General features: G+C 34.5%; 1 protein-coding gene across 1 annotated transcript in view; it reads left to right on the top strand.

The window, feature by feature from the left end:
- The window catches only part of LOC121443414 (teneurin-1), a 348,703-nt gene that overhangs the window by 43,616 nt on the left and 283,486 nt on the right, over positions 1 to 21,601 (top strand). The gene's annotated exons all lie outside the window — the stretch shown is intronic.

A 21,601-nucleotide genomic window follows, 5' to 3' on the forward strand; every position in this document is an offset into this window, starting at 1 on the left:
AGTTTTTACATAACCAGTTTCTATAGGAGCCATGAAACAGGAAGAGGTAAGAAAACAACAGATAGTTTTTGCAAGATGTTACTGGAGTGTCAGCAATCAAGGCACATAGCCTCTGCTGATGTCCATGATTCTTGCTTCAAAAATTGCCATCAAACAATTCCTATTCCAGTAAACATGGACAATGGTTTCTTGTATCAAAATTATTTTCTTTATATTAGGTTTCATTGAATACTCAGATTGTATATTTATTTAATTTAAAATGACCTGCAATGAGAAATACTTTTGAGGGAATGAAAGGATCAAGAAGAATCGCAGTTCCAATATGACTTTAATATGAAATCACTCAAAATAAAGGATGAGGACTAGAAAATGGCTTAGCATTGAAACGGCAGTTGCTAGAAAGCTGAAATATCAGAGTTCAATCCCCAGAACCCATTTTAAGGAAGTAGAGAACATTACCCTGCAAGTTGTCCGAGGACCTCCACACACACTCCATGACATAGGTTCCCAACCCATGCACACAAACTTTGTAAATAAGTGTTTAAAAATAAAATATTCAAAATAATGAGTAATCTGAAATGTTGCAGTACCATCAAGACTCCTCAAAATGTTCTTGCTCAACTTTAGAATGTTGAAATCAATTTAGTGTTAGATATGTTTGTTTCTGTCCAGTTTACTACACAGAAATAATGTCTTATATACAAGACATAACCTCTAAAGCAAATTAATTCAGGTAATATGAGAGTGTGTGTTAATAAGTTTAAATTATGATTCAATCTGTCTTTTAAAAATTTTATTATGATGTGATGGCCATGTCACAAATTTTATTTTATAGTCTGAGGCGTGTTTGATTATTTTTCATTTTGTTAATGAATGCATGGTTTTTAGTCATTTCAAGGAGTGATATTTTATATAGAATATCAATTTGACAGGATAGTAAGGTAACATACTACAACAGTTATAAACATAGATTTTTAAATCTCTCCTATTTACTAGCACTTTGTCTTGAGTGAATCATTTAATCTGTTTAGATCTCCATTTACTAACCTGATAATATGCTTAAAATGATACCCATAATAGGATTAGGAGTAGAAATAAATAAATTCATAAAAATTAAAGTAATTGAAAAGGGGATAAATGTAGAAAGTAGTTTATAATAGTTAAAAATATTAGAATTTTAACTTCCATTTGTTATCATCATTCATGGGTTCTAATAATTAAGCTTATTGCTCATGGTTCTTTTACTTTTTAATGATGAAATGAATTCCCTAAAACATGCTTTTAGCATTAGACCTCGCTTCCTTTTTTCATACCAGTAAACATTGTAGTTTAGTAAATAAATCTACCTGGGTGTTTTAAAATTTAACTAGACATATCAAGTGATCTTCTGTGATGGTAAGTGGAACTAAGTAGTTTGATTGGTTAAGAGGTGTCTTTTGAAAATATTTACTGTGAGATTTTCCAATTGCAAAACATTTCATTCAAAATGCTAATAGCATTGCATGGGTTTAAAAGGAAATGCTTATTGCAAACACTGTGACTTTCTTCTTTGCTCCATCATGACCTGGGTATTATATGGCTTTAGATAAATTTGTAAAACCCTCTTCCGGAAGCTGGGTGTTATACAGCTCAATGGTAGAGTGCTTGCCTAGCATGTTTGAGACCTTTGGTTCAAAACCAAGTACTGAAAAAAAAAAAAAAAACTGTCTTCTTAGATTTATCCTATTACTGCCCTATTGCTGACCATCTCAGAAAAGTAACATAAGAATTCATAAATACACATTCAGGTGAAAGATGCCACATAAGAACTATATTATATAAGATTATTTTTAAATGGCTTTCTGTGGCTGAAATAAAACCGTATTATACTTCAAAATATGAAACCATTTCACCCTCCACTCTTTCTGAGTCTGTAAGAGTCATCTTTTTTCAATCCCCTTTGCATTTGCTGTATAACCCAAGAAAATCTTTCACTGAAACTGTTTACTGCTTCTGTTTCCTGTGCAAATTCCCTTCTGCTATTTCATTTTCCTCTATTATCCATTATACATAACTTTTACATACTAATGACTATATGCTGGCTTGCCCTCAATCCACCAGGGAAAATCACATCAATATCAGTGGGACATCAATAGGTGTTCTGCGCATAATGCCTCTGTAAGTGGTCATTGGAAAGCAGTAGAAATCGAGTATGTGAAAAGCCAGAGGTAAGGTGTTCAGCCAAGCAGCTCTTGCTTCACATCTACCCACTATACCTTTGAGATCAGCAAGAAAATAAGTCCTTTGAATAAGTTTTGAAGTCATAAAATTTGGTAAAGAGAGGAATGGAGAGATACTGATTATATGAAGATATCATGGAACGGCTATTGTCAGGACTTCCTCATAAATCTGAAATATTTTCCATCTGAATCAAAAAATGCTTCCTTATGCTTCATCCTCTCTGATATGCTGGCATCAGTGATGTATCAGTGCCAGTCAGAAACACATTTGCTTGAATTTACAAATAAGCCATATGAAGTAGTAGTCAGGAAGACAGATGACCATATGCAAGGCATCAAGAGAAGGCGAGGTTAAGGCACTCCATCAATGGTTTGAAGGGCACGAACACAGTTTCTCTGCAATCTTTGATGTTTTGATCAAATTTCTACAAAGTCAGCAATTCCTATAAGCAGCAATAGAAACTCATAGGCAGTAGAAACTCATGAATACATTGTATCTGGGGTCAAATGGGCTGTTGCATTGAACAAATCAAGGAGAATTTTCTAGCTCTCAGACTCAATAGCATCCGATAATGACATGGATGATCCTTTTGATTTTGCCATGAAATTAATAATGATTTGTGCCACCTTCAGCAGAGGCCGCAAGTGACAAACAGTAGAGATTAAAACATTAAATTCTGTAAATCTCACCATGGTACACTATATGTTCCACATATGAAAAGTAAATCAGACAGATATTAACAATAGAGCATTTGGAAAAGGTAAAATATGCAGTTCTTTTCTCTGAACTATGGTTTATGAATAAAACTATTCAAGAGAGCACATTCTTCACTACATCAAAATTTGAGTAACACTTATTTTAGTGCTTTCATCTGGTCCTTTATAGTTGTCCAAATTGCCCTAATTTCTATTGCTATTATTATGGTGGAGTAGAAAGAGCTGAAAATGATAGAGCCAAATATTTCTCAAGAACTATATGACTTTAAAGTAAATTATTTCCTTTTATTTCTGGAAGATGCCATATTGCTCCTATTTATTACGATTTCTTCCCATCCAAATTATGTGTAATATATATAGAGAGATGCTATGTGGATATTTTTAGACCCACATTACATAAGTTGCTAAGCTATCCTTCTCTGAGGTGACTAAGAGTAAACTAAATTAGAGCAATGGCTTTTAAACAGATGACATACTAAAACATTTTATACTTCAGAAATGGGACAACAGCTTCATATAGAGCAGCCAGAAAGGGGAAAGACCAATTTCACCAAGCAAATGTCAGATTTGTTACAGTTACCATTAAGAGGTAACATTGTAGAATCTGAGAAATTATGTTTGGTCTTGAGCTCTATTCCTTTTAAAGAGGGGTGAATACAAATGTGGATCAGTGAAGATAAATATACAATGCCTGTAAATCAGGGAACAATAAAGGTTACCAGAGTCCTATAGAAAATAAGGATGATGAATGGGGGCAGATCATGACAGGCATTTTAAGTAACAGTATGGAGATAAAGTTTATTCCAAAAACAAATGGAGGTTTACATGTTTTTAATTAAGTCAAGGCAATTATTTGATGAGATTTACACTGATAAAGCAAGCTTAAAGAAACTATTGGAGTTGGGGTTAGCAGGCAAAATGATAGCAATTTTAAAGTTGAGGTCATGAAGACAAATTAGGAGACTACAATATCAATGCTTATGAGTGATGTGAGAGCATTAACTTCTGGGCATAAAGGATGGAAAATTAAGAAGTACTGAGGAGATAAAACATATTTGACTTCATCACTTATTTAATGTGACAGAAGAGAATCATCGCTATTCTCTGGATTAGATTAGCTCATGATGCTTCTACACCCCAAGGTAAAATATGAAAGGATGAGATAAAAAATAAATAAAAATGATCATAGAAGACTATTATGAAAAATTATGTATCAATAAATTGAATAATCTAAAAGGGAGAAGTTCCTTGATGGATATTTTCTACCAGTACTGAATTACAAATCACAGAAATAGCTGAATAAACCAATGAAGAATAATAAGGCAGTAACATAGCAGTCTCCCATCAGAGTGAAGGCCAGCATAAGGTAACTTTATGGCTAAATTCCACCAAACATTTAAAGAAGAAATAACGATGTCTTCTTACAGCATTTTTTTTTCATCTGTAGCACTCCAAGGTTTATTCCAAAGGACTCTATTTCTATTTATTTATTTAAAATTTCCACCTCCTCCTATCCTCCCATTTCTCTTCCACTCCCCCTACTCCCCCTTCCCCTCGCTCTCCAGTCCTAAGAGAACTCAGGGTGCCCTGCCCTTGGGAAGTCCAAGGCCCTTCCCCCTCCATCCAGGTCTAGGAAGGTATGCATCCAAACAGACTAGGCTCCCACAAAGCCAGTACATGCAGTAGGATCAAAACCCGGTGTCATTATCATTGGTTTCTCGGTCCGTCCTCATTATCAGCCACATTCAGAGAGTCCAGTTTGATCACATACTCGTTCAGTCCCAGTCCAGCTGGCCTTGGTGAGCTCCCATTAGATCAGTCCCACCGTCTCAGTAAGTGGACACAACCCTCGTGGTCCTGACTTCCTTGCTCATGTTCTCCCTCCTTCTGCTCTACATCTGGGCCTTGGGAGCCCAGTCCAGTGCTCCAATTTTTAAAAAATGAAGAAAAAATACTTAGAACCTTACTCCAACATTATGCCACTACCAAAGTCAAACACTGAAACTAAAAAAGAAAAGAAAGAAAATATTATTCGGGAAAGGCAAATGAAAATCACAACGAGATATCACCTTAATGTTATCAAAGATTGAAGGGTTACTGTTATCAAAGACTGAAGAAAGCAAGTGATTGTAAGGATATAAAAAATAGAACCCTTACACATTGTTAATTGGATACAAGTTAGCAGAACCATTATGGAAATTGGTGTCCAGGTCCTCAAAATCCTGAAAAGTGAGATCCAGCCTCAGTACTCCTGGGTATATAATAGAAGAAATTAAGTTTCTTAAACATTTATTCTCCCAAGTTACAGTAATACTATCCACAATAGCCTACACATTGAATCCACCTAAGTGCCCATGGATGACTGAATGGATAAGTATTACATGTAGGTAAGGAAGTGCTAGTAAGCTATATAAAAGGAATAAATTATATCATTTGCAAAAAAAGGATGATTCTAAAGACTATCTTGTTAAACAATATAAGCCACAGTCAGAAAGATGAATACTCCATGAACTCATTCGTGTGGAATGTGGTTACCGAGGACTGCAGTGATTGAAAAGAGGTCTGTAGATGCGTTGGCCAAAGGATACAAAATTTTATGAGTAAGATAGGAGTAATAAATGTGGCAGATCCATCATACAACAATGGACATTATAGTTAAAAACACAGTGTTCTAATGAAAATACTAATGTGCCAAGTTCTCACCACAAATATAACCATGAGAGATAAGGAATGTGACAATTAGCTACACTGAGTCATTCTGAGGAACAAATTTCAACCTTTTTGTCTAAAAAAAGACAATATAAGGAAGAACTTTTGAGATAACAATAGATGTGAAGATAAAGACATTTAGTATGTCATTTAATTATATGATGCTGAAAGTTTGGAAATATCTACTTTAGGAGATACCAAGACTGCAGGAGATGGACAAGAGGGAAAAGAGCATGAAAGGTAGTGCTCCAGGGAACATTGATATTCAAGAGGTCTGATAAGTTGACTAAGAAGAAGCAACCTGGGTGACTGCAAGAAAGCCATTGAATACTATATGTGGGTGGAATTTTGGCTCTCCATTAGTAGGCTGGGGACCACCAGGGATCCTAAGACCTGTCAGGAGTTCATAAACTGAGATTCTTTTCATCATGCCAAAATCAAGTATGAATCCTTCTCATGACAATTCTCTCAGTAGGTACTGTCATTTTTCTAGAAGCTACCTGACATGTAACACTGTAAGAGACCACATGGAGGATTAGATATGAGAACACAACTTTCTTCCTTACACCAACCATTTAAAAAGATTTTCAAAACTATAGAGCAATTATAGTTTTCTCATTAAGTGTATGAATTTTCTAAATGTAATTAACATAAAATATGACCTTTATGTTAAATGTAATAGTTTGTAGCTATTGTTCAATGAGTCAAAAAAACATTTTAAAATTATTAGTTCAGGTTTCTAATACTTTTACATTAGTGAAAGTTTCTTAGCATTCTCAGGAAGTTTTAGGAGCAAACATTGCTTCTGAGACTAAAATATCTGTAAAAAGTCGAAGTAAATAAAAAGAAGCTTCAGAAGTGTAATTAAGGGACATAGAGACTGTTTTGTGTACAAATATAGAGACTTACAAGGCAAACACAAGAAGAAGAAAAAAAAAGCTTAGTAATACGATAGATGCTGGTGATAAAACTTTTGAAACACTCAGACTAAAGGCAAATTTTAGTGGGAAGGAAAATATCAAAAGAAGAATATAGCGAAGTCTTGGGTATAAGACACAGAGTACCAAATGTAGTTTCCTGATTTATTTTGGACTTACTTAAAGCATTTTCCATATGAGTCATTTGTTTTGAGAAGACTTTAATACTTGCTCCATTTGATCCTACAATGTAGTCTTTCATGAACGCAGCGTTAAATATTGTTATACTGATGTACAGGGAGCAGTTAAATAACAGCACTACCTGGAAATCCATATCACGGTATGGATTCACAAGAATCCCTCTCTTGGTTCTTCTATTTCTGTCTATGGGACAATAATGAATATATTAAAAGGGTGCAAGATGACCCACTGGGATTTTCTTCTGATGAAAATCTCATTAGAACATTGCCAATCTAGTTATTGCAGACATTATAAAACTTGTTGCAGCTGACTTTTAAAGAAATTGACTACCACGAGAGTTTCTAATGATTGGCTTCACAGTTGCCTGATACTGGGTTGAATGTGACAACAGGAAAAATTTAACTGCTAGCAAATGCATAAAACTTTGTACTTTGTAAAGAACATTTCATTTCTTTCTCATTAAAGGAGACCAATGTTCAGATCAAATAATCTATACAGTACAGATTAGTGCATGTGCATAGAACCTAGGAGGTAGTGGATAAACTAGTTGCATATCTGCTAGAAATCAATAGAAAGGTGATTTTGACAGCAAGCATTCTGTGCTACCGTGCCACCTGCTTCAGAAGAGATAGATTCTGCCCTTCAATAGTCTTGTGTTTTATCAATTCAAGTAGCTTGGTTGTTGCTGCTCGAGACAAAGCTCTTATTTCAGTGTATCTTTACTTCATTTAAGGAATAAATCTAGATTCCTTTTAATTTTGGAAGTTTAATTTCAATTTAACATAAGTATTAGCATGACAAATAACACCACATAGTTGTTTGTTTTTTATTCTGTGCACAGTAAACTAGGAAATAATTTGCAGAATTAAGTCACAAAATGGAGGAGCTAGGAAGAAAACTATCAGAGGAGCAGATAAAAGATTTTGTGTACTTTTCCTCTCAAAACAAAAAAGAACAAGTTAATATTAATCTTCTAACATATAAAAGTGGGTGATGAAGAGAGGCCAGCTGTCAAAAACCTAGAATCAAGTAGAATTCTATCTTTCTGTACAGGGAGAATTGGTCATGAGATTCCACAGAAGATACCAACATCTGCTGATGCTCAAGCTCATTTGTAAAGTGGCAGTGTTTTCACATAACCGACTTCTGTCTTCCAGTATTCTTTTTTTCCCCTTTTAGTTGACTCTATTACCTCACTTCTTTTTTTTAATTAATTTATTTATTTAAGGATTTCTGCCTCCTCCCTGCCACCGCCTCCCACATCCCTCCCCCTCCCCCGATTAAGTCCCCCTCCCTCATCAGCTCGAAGAGCAATCAGGGTTCCCGGACCTGTGGGAAGCCCAAGGACCGCCCACCTCTATCCAGGTCTAGTAAGGTGAGCATCCAAAAAGTATACAATGGAAAAAAGAGAGCATCTTCAACAAATTGTGCTGGCAAAACTGGATGTCAATCTGTAGAAGAATAAAAATAGATCCATATCTATCACCATGCACAAAACTCAAGTCCAAATGGATTAAAACCTCAATATCAGTCCGAACACACTGAACCTGATAGAAGAGAAAGTGGAAAGTACTCTACAAAACATGGGCACAGGAGACCACTTCCTACGTATAATTCCAGTATTCTTTTAATGTAATAGAAATGGAATCCATAAGGTTGCTACCATGTACTGTTTAGAGAGCAAAAAGAAAAAAGTCTTAACAGATTTAGAAAAACTACAATTTTTCTGCAGGAATTTTATACCATAATTAATGGAATCCACAGATTCAAAACCAGTGGATGAGGAGGATAAGTTGTATGTACTAAGAATAAAAATGGAACTTTTATTCTTTGTGGCTTTATGAAAAGTAGACAATGTGCTACTTCCAGACATACGATGCTCATGAACCAAATGCTTTCAAGCTGACAAAGAGCTTGTGAATTTCTCCACCAATTAGCATAGAGCCAAGTTATATTTTTATTGATTATTTTGTTTTACACACACACACACACACACACACACACACACACACACACACACACACACATAGTACCAAGGCTTAGCTTCAGAAAGTTTAAGTAGGTAGAGTCAGATGATTTTTGAACCCAGTTGAACTAGTTGGTATTTCTGGAGTTCAAGTTTTTATGCTGGGAGCAATGTAGTAAAGTATTCCATGTACTCAGTATTCCTTTGGGATATATAGTAACACTTGCTTAAACACTAGCATATAGGACATTGTAGAGATAGCATTCATTAAGGATTACCAACATATGAGGTTGTGGGAGTATCTGGAAGCCAGATGGAACAAATAGATCTTTTCTTTGTCGTGCCTAAAATATAGCCTGTTTCAAGATTGAACAAAACCCAAACAAGCCATTAGTATCTCTGGTTTCTCTTTTTGTCTGCTGTACATTTTTAGTTCAGGTTTCCTGTCTAAGTCTTGCCTGTGGGTTAGTCAGAATATATATATATATATATATATATATATATGATAGGCAAAAGCTTATTGTTTTAATCAATGAAATAGTAAGTATAAAAGACCCATCAGCAAAAAAAGCAGTGAGGACTGCATGATTAAATGCACATTCAAAAACTGATAAAATGATAATAAAATAGTAGGGATATCCTTTTTCCTAAAATAAAAGCAAGCATGAAAAGTTTAACAATGTAGTCATGTTTTTATAGGTAACTATAATATACATATCTTTTGAAATTTGAACATCTGGATAAAATAAATTGATCTCAGACTATCTTAGAAACAGTACTGCTAATAAGACTAAGGTAATGTTCAGCTACTATTCAGCCTGTTTTTTCTCTTCTATTTCTATATTGAAGTACACAGTCTCTATCTTCCCTTATGTTCCACTCCTCAAATATACAACTTCTCTTGCCTTCCTCTTCCTAACATGAAACTCAGGGAGAAAGATGCAGAACTAAGCAAGTCTGACCTTTCACATGCAGAACTTCGTCAAATTCTGTCAAAAATAATTTTAAAGTTAAGACAAAAATGTTACAATAATATTTTAGATAACGTGAAATTTTTTATTTCTCTTGAAAAAAATGGAAGCAACTGTCATACCAAGACGTGTGTTCAGCCATTTGTCTATATATTTACTGAGTACTCTCAGTACTCAGTACTGTGTTAGTTATTCTCTTCTTTAGTGTACCAGAGATAATGCAAAAATCACCAGAACCAAATAGGGATTCTTTTCTAAAAAGAAAAAAATATTGCCAGTCTGTCAGAATACTCTCTCCACCCTCTCTTCCCTCTTCATCTTACCTATTTCTTTCTAAGAATACATTTAAGTTTAGAAATGCACTATGTGTATATATATTTACAAAGCATATTATAAAACCTAGAATTTTGGGGGGAGTGGGAGGGAAATGGGAGGATGGGAGGAGGTGGAAATTTTTAATAAATAAATAATAAAAAATGTAGAATTTTTCTCAACATATAATTCCTGCTGTATCCATTGACAGAAATTAAAAGCAATCACACATCAATAGCAATAAGCATGGCTTGTATGCAAACTTTGGTTTCTAAATGCATAACTACTGAGATGTCCATGAGTAATCATTTATTTCTAGGCCTCTAGAAGAGAAAAGAAGCGAGGAAATATTTATGCTTCCACAGATGGTCCAAGGCACAGTTAAAGGGCTTTTCACTAGCCAAAGTTGAACATCAGAAAATAACACCTTGTCCCTTCTTCCCATGGCTCAGGCATCATCACCAACTGGAGTGGGGGGGGGTGGGCAGAAAGATTTTGAGAGTGGTAGTGAACGACTACAGAAAAAAATACTTTGCATGCATGAGATCATAGCAGCTCTAACTGCATGCATGCACATCACATGCACAAGATCAAGCCAGCCAAAATACCAGCATGGATAGAAGGAGACTTATGAAGTTCCAACCATAGCTAAGGAAGTATTTGAGATTCATGGCTGCTTGGAGGAAGGGTAGTCAGTTTGTTTTGTTCTCTTCTGTTCTGTTTTATAAATATGGCACCTTGGAGGCTACTCTTGATCCAGTTTTTTGACAAATCTTTTCATCTCTTTAAGATTTTTAACTCTTCAATATCTGTCATTGCCACTGCAACTCTCATGCTGCATATGATGGTTCACTTGATGGTACCCCATACATCCCGTGGGCTTTTTAGTCTTTGTCTTTATATAAGTTTTTTCAAATGATATGCTTTTGATCACATCAATACAGTCTGCATGAAAAATTCTTCAGTTGAAGCTTTTGATGCAATTTTTCCATTTAGTCTTTAAATTTTCCACTTCCAGAGAACCCATTTGGTAATTTTTAGTAGGGTTTAAATATCAGTAAATCGTCATACAGTGTTCTTATTTTATTATCTTCATGGCTTTATTTGTTCATGTGCTCACTTATTGTTAATTGTTCTTTAAGTTAATATTTTCAACTCTTTGTCAAAGAGTCTGTGGATTCTTGTTTCTGTATTGCTACTTACAAATGGTTTCTTTTGTTTCTTTTGACCTGTTCTGCTTCCCTGATTATCCATGGTAATTTTGGCTTTTCCTTTAAGTATGTACAGACTATCCCAGCTCTGTCCCAGTCTGATTTTTCAAAGATTATGCATAGATGGTTTTGGGGGGTTCTGCAGGCAAGCTTATTCCACGAATGTTTGAAGAGCTGGACTTAGTACTTGACTCAGTAGCTGCCATGCTAGCCTGCAATGGGAGCTAGGAACATAAGACAGGACTGGAAGTTGAGATTCTGAGTTCCAAGGGCCAGCACGGTGCTTATATGGAAACTGAGCTTGTTTCAATAGTAGTCAGAATGGACAGTGGAATTTTGGGAACCTGAGTTGTAAAGAAGCAGGTCTAGAAATTGAATTTGGAGATGTTGACCTAAACCCTAGAGCCACAATGATCTCCCAGTTAGAAGGAATGTCTTGGTGCCTGGGTTATTTAGAATCAGCCTTAGAACACAGGGATTTATCTGGCACTGCAGGGTGCCAAGACCCTAACTGTTGTGACCATACTTGGTAATAGGACTTTGTGGAATCCATTTGTGCTGAAGTCCAGAATGACAGTTCTCAATCCTCCTTTTTCTTCCAACATAGAGAGTAGCTCTATCCACAGTGAACTGAAAGGGCTTAAAGCAGGCGAAGGTGCAGATAATGTGAAACCGTCTTTCCCATAATCTTTACGAATCTTTTAAAAAAGAAACTCTGTGTACTTCTGAAATGCTCTCTAATCATCGACTTAAATTCATTAGTTCCTAGAAAGGAATTTTTGAGCATGGATACTCATTCAAATTAATGATTCTGCTGTTACCCCACCATCTAGCTAAAATCACTTCCCCTGGTTATATTGTAAAATTCTCACTGCAGTTAAACACTTTAAGTTGCCACTGTTCAATTACATTTTTTCCTTTTTTGATATATTTTGTCTATTTCTATTGAAGGGTTCACCTGCTCTTTATTGATTTATAAAGAGTTTTATACCTATGTTATATATTGAACATACGATCTTTATTTATTATATAAAATATATAGTCAAAATTATAATTTTAAGTAATATAAAATAATAAGATCAGAATATTTTCATATTAATTTTCCATATCTACTGATATTATAGCAAATCACTTCAGGACATGCTAAGAATAATTTTATATTTATCTTCACATATATATTTTTTATATATGTAAAATATATAAATATATTTTCATATATTATATGAACTTTAGAAAATTATGTTTAAAGAGAAGCATATATTTTAGTATACAATGACTTTGGATAAAACTGATCAGTTTTAATAGAAATGCTAAGATTTAAATAAAAAGAATTAGAAACTATGAATCTAATTAAATATATATGCATATATATTATGTATGTAAATATGTGTATGTGTTACATGCAGGACTTTAGTTTATATGACCCAGTAATGTAGTATAATAATATATGTCCATATACAAGTTTTTTATTATTGTACTGATACATATTTATTTGCATTAGAAGGCTTTTATAGTATTCTCGTTGTGTCCCTTATACTTTTTTGAGATGGATAGACAAAATTAGCTTTGAAAACGTATTCTGTGACAAAAACCAGAGTTTCTCTCCATGCAAAAGCAACTGGTTGTCACAAAGTTTAACCCATAGCGAAGACCTCATTAGCCCAGTATTTCAGCTAAATTACTTTTATATTAAATGCCATTGAATAGAAGCAATGAATCACATCTTCTTTTGGTGCTGAGTAAGATAAAAGCATTGTGGCTTGGTAGAATGCGATTATGATAGAAAACCAAGGTGCAATACTATGCTAGTTTTAGTTGCTTCTTTGATAAAATGAAGAAACTGAACCAATTTGTTCTTCCATGTTGTTTCCTTTCCAAAATAAGTGGTTAATTTTAGATTACTATTAAGTTTACAGGAAATTATCAAAGTAAGGGCAAAGAATTCTCATAAACTTTTCTTAGACTACACAGTGTCTCAGTTCCTTTACTATTTATCGATATGATAAAACATTCTGACCAAGACAATTTAGGAAGAAAGTGTTTAATTGGACTTAAAGTGCCAGAGGATTAGAATCTATAGTGCAAAGGTCTCAGAGACCAGCTTCAACAAGTATACCACTTACCAGGGTAGGGGCCTGGGGATTAGAAAAGTAAGTTAAGAGAACAAAGACGTGACAGAAAAATAAGATAGTACCAAGAGGAAGTTCAAGTGAATACTGAAATTGCCCATGTTTAATTTTCATTTGCTTAAATACCCCAACCCCAAAAGGTAGGAGTAAGATTTAAAAAAAAAAAACTGCATTAAGATGATACAAGGAAATGAACAAACCAGTTGAAGGATTGTGTGCTACATTCTTAGTTAAATATTCTATTGCTAGAACAAGGCAAGTAACACTCACACCCTAGACCAAAACATCCTGTAGATAAACCACTCCCTGGGTGGAATCCATTTTTATCTTCCTAAGGGATTAGGAACTTAGTTTGATCCTTAGACTTTTGTTTGAATTAGAAACAGATCACTTCTCAGTACCTGAAATACAAGGTCTGGATATTAGCTACTCTTGTTGACAATAACCTTAAGAAAGCACAACTCGCTGGTCTAAATTAAGGTGGGACCTTTGTTTCAGGTAGAAACAGACAATAACATTGAATGAACAGAAGTGCATTCCAACTCTCTGACCTTTGGTCAGGGTGGAGCAACAACAACTTTGAGGGAGCTGAACCTCTCTGACCTTCAGACAAGGTGAAAAGAGGCTCGTATTTTTCGGTCTTCACACAAAGGCTTGGTAACAGGTGGCTGGAGCAGCAGCTGAGAGCTCACAACTCCATCCACAAACAAGAGGCAAAGAATACTAACTCAAAGTAATCTTAGCCTTTTGACATCTCAAAGTCCATCCCCAGTTACACACCTCCTCCAATGATACCTACTACTAACCCTTCCCAAATAGTTTCAATTGGGAACCAGTATTCAATTGTCTGACATTTATATGGGACATTTCATTCACATCACCACACATGATGATATTGTCTCTTAAGAAACAAAATAAATCCTAGGTAGCAATGGCACCTTTGTCACAAACAGGAAAACAGCATGAATAATTACTAGTAATTGAATTTCATATTAATTTTGATATTGACACTTCTCACAGTTTTTCTCTATTATGTGTCATTCATCCACACCCTTTTGTATTCTGTGTCAAAGTACAATATTAGATGGCTTCAAAACATTTTGAAAATATTGGTTTTATTTCATGGCAGAGGTCCTTCAGCTCAGATTTTATGATATTTTTTCATGTTAGATTGGATGTGTGAAGGCTGGGGAAGAGGACCACTGAAGTATCAGTATCACCATATGTTGAGCATGCTTCCTATTACATGCATGCAATGACAAGTCATTGTCCCCTTGATCACCCAGTTGACATGGTGTTAGTTAAGTTTATTTTATACTTTATTAACTGCTTTCCAAACTTTACTCAATGAATATGTGATCTTTTTGAAATAAAATATAACCACAATTTTACTGATTCCTATACCTAAGAAGATCAATTTTAGGATTACACATACTACACAGAATTCCATTCTTGGTTAACTCAGATAACTTGTAATCCAGTCTCTTATGAGGCTTTGTAAAGGTTCTATTGTGTTTCATAAAATGAGATTCTAATTGTTGCCAGTTTTTTACCCTTGTACAGAATATGTTTTAGTAAGAAATAATGACATCTTTAAAAACCTTAGTTGCTCTACTTTCTTAAAATTTTCTAAGAAATGGAATCCAAAATCTACAACTTCCAAACCCCAGTGATGATGATGATGTAGAAAAAAAATGCTAGTTATAAAAGTTTTGGTGAAAGAAGATAAAGGAATGTCTTTCTTAACTTGGAATTGGAAAGTTAGATAAAGGTTTGTGTTTTAGGTCTGATATACACCCATGCAAAGATTACAGCTGGAGTTCTCTCAAAAACTCAAATCCTTCTATATTAAAGTGAAAAAAAAAACATAGCCAGGTTTGATAACATGTATCTATAATCCCAGTGCTTGGGTGGCAGAGAGAGGAGAATCCATTATGAGTTAATGGACAGCAAGGGGTAGGCATAGAAAAAAGCAAAAAGTAGACTGACATTCAACACATTAATCAGAAAAGCATTTAAAAGCATCCACTAACAAAGATTTTAAACATAAATCAATGAAGAACTTTCCACTTTTAAATATAAAAATACATTGGATGAATCAATAAGGAGATAGAAATGCAGAAGTCTATTTCTTAATCTCCACAGCTGACATTTTAGTTTGTATCTTTCTGAAAGAACTTGAATATTATTTCCAATATGTATCCAAGCCTGGAAAAAGAGAATTAGGAATCCAAAAGATACCCACCATCAATAATGATATCATAAACAACAGTTTGGGTCACAGTGAAAGAAAAATTCATTGAGCTAAAGATGAATTAAAATGAGAAATGAATGAAAAATGTTGACCATCAAAATTGCTGGTTCCTGACTAAATTGAAATTTTTGCTTCATTACTCAGGAAATTAAAAAAAAAGTCTATCATTGTTCTTCCCAAATTCACAAAGCAAATAATAATAGTCAATAAATAAGATTTGAGGCTTAGAGAACACTTATTAGTGCTGTGACATGAGATGGAAGCCCTAAATAACTGTGCCTGTCTGATAAGGGCTACGTAGATGTGCCTGTTATGCAACCGCAAATGGAGATCATATATTAAACTTGCGATAAGGCACCCAAATAGACGTGTTATTTATAAATATTGCTGCAGCTTTGGATGGGAAAATATAAAATACATAGTAAATGAAAGTTTGAAGATAATATAACATAGAACTGGGATATTAAAATGATTTATTACTTTGATAGAATCTTTTCTAGCCTGAGTATTGCATAGAACAAGGACCTTACTAGAGGGAATAAAAGCAGCATGCTGCAATAGAGAATAATTCATTTCATTTAAGAGAGTAAGGTGGAGAATTCAAACCACATGGAGCAACAAGAAAGGTGTCCTCATTGTCTTGGAATTAACTGATATTTAATCATATTATTTCATCGGGGCAGACATTTTTTTTAAGTACTGTAATGGGTTCAAATTAAAATTATTTCCCTTCCTCTCTTAAAAAAATAGTGATGCCCTTTCCTCAAGAAGAAATACTACTTGCACTTGGCACAACATATGTTTAAGCTTCAAAAATTGTTTGAAAGAAATCCCAAAGCCTTATGGACTACATTGAAATTGCTTTATAAAGGGCCAGTTAAGTAGGCTTAAGTCAATTTTATTTATTTTCATTATGTATACAGATACAGATAATATTTTCAGTAAAAGGAATATATGCATAACCTCAGGAAAAGAAGAATTTAAATGACATTGTTGAGGTAAAATAAGATGGCCATAAATAAACATGTATTATTTCCCATACTTAACTCCTGAAAAATGCTTCACTGAAAACTAATGGTTTTCAATCTTGCATATAATCTGGTTATTACCAGGATAAAACCAAGATGGGAAGGTAATTTATCAGAGGCTATAGTTCACTCGTATAGCAATTTGATGTTTAACGTAATAAAAATGGGATTTGCTTTAAGATAGAAAGATAACCCGCTTTCTATAGTGTTTGCAATCACTGTATTTAATTCAAGTATCATTTGTATTTGCAGTGATAGTCCATATCGCAGAAACTGTTAGTCTCAAAAATGTCCACCGAAGCAATGGTCTGAAGAGATGGTTTCCCATAGGAGTTCAGTTAAAAGCTCGCAGTCATCAGGGGTCACCATCTGGGTAATGTACTTGGTGTGTTTTTTCAGGAAAGGAACTGTCCAAAATTCAAGTAGCTCTGTCGTTTTAATAAGCTTTGGATGTAAAGGAAAAAAGCTGGAGTATTCCCTAGCTTGAAGGAATGTGAAGCAATGTCTTTTCTTTATCTCGTTAAAAAACAAACAAAAAGCAAAAAAAAAATCAAACAAAAAACGAGAAACTCATACAAAACTCACAGACACATATAATCATATATACAGAGAGAAACCAAAATATGCAAGCAAAAGACCAAAAACCAAAAAAAAAAAAAACCTCAAACAAAGCAATTTGAGACAAAATTTCTAAAACATACCAAATACCATTGAGTTTGTTTTGTGATGGCGATCTACTGCCAAGCATGGGGCCTGCCTGAAGCATGATTAATATATCCAGTGAGACTCCATGGAAGAAAACTATTTTTCCCTTTGCTAACGGGTGTCAACTGAAAATAACTCCTTGATTGGGAGTGGGAGGCCAAGTTCACTTCCCCATCTCAGTTCTGGGACCTAGTCTGGCTTAAACCTGTAGAGGCTGTGTTCCTGCTGCCACATTCTCTGTGAATTCATATACACATCAATACTATTGTGTCTGGTTGATGGACACTATTTCTTTGGAGTCATCAAGCCCTCTGGTTCTTTATTTTCCATTTTCTCCTCTGAATAGCTCCTTGAACACTGAGGGAAGAGATGTGATTAGGATATCCCATTTAGGACTGAGTGCTCCAAAATCTCTAGTTTTGCACACTGTCCAGTTGTGGGTCTTTGTGTTAGCTCTCATCTTCTCTATAAAGAAGTTACTCTGATGTTGGCTGAGTGAGGCACTGATCTGAGTCCCAGGCCAGGGTGAGCACCGACAGTTTCCGGTAGAAAATGTTTCTAGGTCTCAGCAGATGATACAAAATAGTGGAATTGAGCTAGAAAAGAAGATTGAGAGGATCCATAGACCAAGTTGTATTTAAATGTTTGTTCATATATTCGTATGTGTGTAATGATAATAATTAAAGAAAAATAGTTCACAAATTTTAAAGGGAGTGAGGAGGAGCCTGAGAGAGTTTGGAGAAAGACAAATGGGGAACATTATATAAATTCAGTACATACCTAAAATTTTAAAACTTACTTTTCCACTTTTTAAAATAAAATATTTTAAAAATGGTTGAAACTCATGTTTTAGACACAAGCAACTACAAAAAAAGGTAAAAATAGAACGATGCCTATATCCATCCAACTTTGCAAAGGTACCCTTTAGCACACAAGTATTTTTACTTAGCAATATATGAATATATATCATTGTCAAAAGATTGTAACCATAATACAAAAATATTAAGTACCTCTGGGTTTCTCTAGTTCTCTATTATGAAGAACCATATTTTAGTATTCCTTGTTTCAGTATGTTTCTGCACATTTACCGATGTAGAGATAAGTGTTTTCTATTTAAACAGATTCACAGGATATGCCCTGTTCTGCAGGGCAGTTTGTGGGACCACTAGCAGTGGAACCAGTATTTAGCCCTAGTGCATGATCTGGCTCTTTGGAGCCATTTCCTATGGAGGGATGATAGCTTGCTCAGCCTACAGGAATGTTTTAAACTTAGATATGGGATATGTATCCTGAATTGCTTAGGCCTGTGCTGTTCAATGGAGAGCATTTGCCAACAGGAAATAACTTGTTGCCTTAAATTTGTAGTGAGCTTGTGATTTCAAGGCATAGCTCTTTACAATTGAATTAAAGGCAGTCTAATAATTACAAATCGTATAGTGCTGAGCAGCAGGGAACATTTGTTAAAGCTCCATTAGGAACTGTCATTCTTCATCTGGTGAAAAGACATTACTCGAGGATTATCTGAATTGGCACACACGTTCTGCCGAGTCAGTGGATTTCAGTAAAATACAAAGTAACTTGTACCCCACATTAAGCTGGATAGTGTCTGTCCCCTCCCTGAGTATGTACATTTATGTATACATCATTATCTTGTTGGGAATCAAGTACTATATTTATGTCTTCCTTAACTCATTTGGAGCACTACTTGAAAAATTTAAATTTTATCAGTTTCCATTCATTTCTTGTTCATTGATGACTATGTGTGAAGTGGATTAGACCACTAAAATAATAGGATTATGGGACCAGTAATTATGCATATGAGTTTTTCTCCCACTCTTCCTGACTGGCCTCACATTAGGTACTTAATGCTCCTAGCAGATTTCATGTTATCCTTCAAAGATTTTTATTTCTCTACTCTGTTTATCTAGAAGGATTTGCACTACATATGTGATTCTCAACCTTCCTAAATCTGTGACCCTTTATTACAGCTCTTCGTGTAATAGTGACTCCAAACATACAATTATTTCATTGCTACTTCAGCACTGTAATTTTGCTGCTGTTACTAACCATACTGTAGAGATCTGATATGCAGGATATTTGATATGCAATCCCAGGGGGTTAATGACCCACAGGTTAAGAACCACTGCTCTAGATACCTGTGTGTCACCTGGTCCATCTTATTCAAATGTAACTTCCCTCTGAGAAGCCTTTCCTGACTGCACTGTGTTAGCTGCTATTCCTTTTTGCTATGATAAAACAAATAAAGGCAGAAGATGTTGACTGTTAGATGATATATTTCATTGTAACAGTAAAGGTAGGGTAGCAGGAGTAAGAGGCCAACCAGTCACGTTGCATCTGCAGTAAGGAAGCAAAGGGAGATGAATATTAGGTGTCAGCTTTCTTACTTGTAAGGATGTCAGCCACAATTAACCTAATCTAGTTAATCCCTTCAAGTATACTATGAGGCTAATTTATAAAGTAATTCTTCACAGTCATTATCAGGGCTTGTCTCTTAGGCAATTCTGGATCCTGTAACATAAAATATTAACTGTCCACACCTTTACCTATATTTTCCTCACAGAACTTTTAACTTCCTCAAAATATCTGATTTGTACTTCTTTGGTTCCATAAAAATTCAGCTTTATAATTTATGTTATACCATATATTTTTCTTGGTCTATCTTAAGTCATCACTTAAATTCTGTACAACTCTGAACACTAAAATAAAAAAAAACTTCCTTGCATAAAGTAGTTATTAAGTAAACTAAATACGAATATAACTTAAAAATTTATCTTCTTTCCAAGGATGTCAGTCAGTCAGTCCATTCTTAGTAGGCTATATAAATTGTCTGCCTATAGTATCCATATTAGGTGTGTGTGTGGTGGTGGGGTGGCTAAAGCCTTGAATCCACATATAAGAAAAAGCATGAACTCTTTCTATTTCTGAGTGTAGGTTACATCACTTAATATAATGATTGCCAATTTCATCCATTTTCTGTCTGTATCCCCAACATCTCCAGCATACTTGTTACATATCTGAAAATATTTCTTAAATAAAAAATAATCCCTACGTGTAAACTACTACCAAGTCTTTTTAATGACATATTGATATATAGCACAAATCAACATACATTTATTGATTGCCTTAATATGGCAAAGCTATGATTGTTTCTAATAAAACTCTGGAGTTCTTTAGAGACCACAGTCTACTCTTCATATAAATACACTGTTTGGATTCCTTTCGCAACTCAACATATAGATATTCAATGTAGAAGAGAGAAAAGGTCAGTCATCTTGCGATGGTACCCTTGATCTGGAACAAGTAATTAACTTTCGTTATATATTCACACCAATATACATTCTAAACAACTTGCTCCCTGGAAAACATATCATATACTTAAAATTATTAAACTTCATTGCTCTCACAGAATGTTCTTTTGAATGTGCTCTTACCTCTGTATCTGCCTATTTCTTCTGACAGTAAAAGATAAATCCTCCTTACATATTTTAAAATGACTGTCTCATCACATGCATTTTCTCCTCATTTTATTATGCCCTCAGGAAACTGGTTGAACTTAAATAAAGTACATAAAATAGCTCTCTTGGTTTTCAAAATGACACTCATTATGCCTTCTGTTATAAATGGTCAATCTAATTTCACAAAAATAATTGAGCCATGGAAATGAAACAACTTTCAATATGATTTGTAATATCAATATTATTAAATTGGGGGGACCTGAATACACCTTCTAAGATACTAATAAATACCTTGAACTAGGACAATAAGAGTAACCAAACTTCACTTTTTTTGGCCAGAAAATCTCAGCAATGGCACTAATATTGTGTTTTTAATATGCCGTATATTCTTCAAAACCTTTATCCTTTGGTTTCAGTAGTTCCATTAATCACAAGAGAAAATCATCAAGATACATTGGCTTTAATCCAATGAAAAGGGAGAAACCAATTAAATGCTTTAAAGTTTTAAATATAAAGTAGAAATTGGATGTTAGAAATCTCTTTAGCTCCAACTAAAAGTAGACAGATGATTTTTAAATGGGATTTTTGGCTAGTATATATAAGTGATAGAAGTACAAATTAAATCCTCTCAGGTTCCCTAATAACATGAAGAAAAATATCAAATGATTTTTGGAAAGATTCACTTTTGCTTTCTCACCTTTTGGTAGTATTTGAAAAACGGGCATTCTACCTTAGGCTCTATTCTAACAGTCTCTTCAGTGGCTTCATTCACTCTCATAACTTCAC

This window comes from Microtus oregoni, unplaced genomic scaffold (assembly GCF_018167655.1).
Source record: "Microtus oregoni isolate MIOR12 unplaced genomic scaffold, Mior012 000106F_ref0000393, whole genome shotgun sequence".
Lineage (NCBI taxonomy): Eukaryota > Metazoa > Chordata > Mammalia > Rodentia > Cricetidae > Microtus > Microtus oregoni.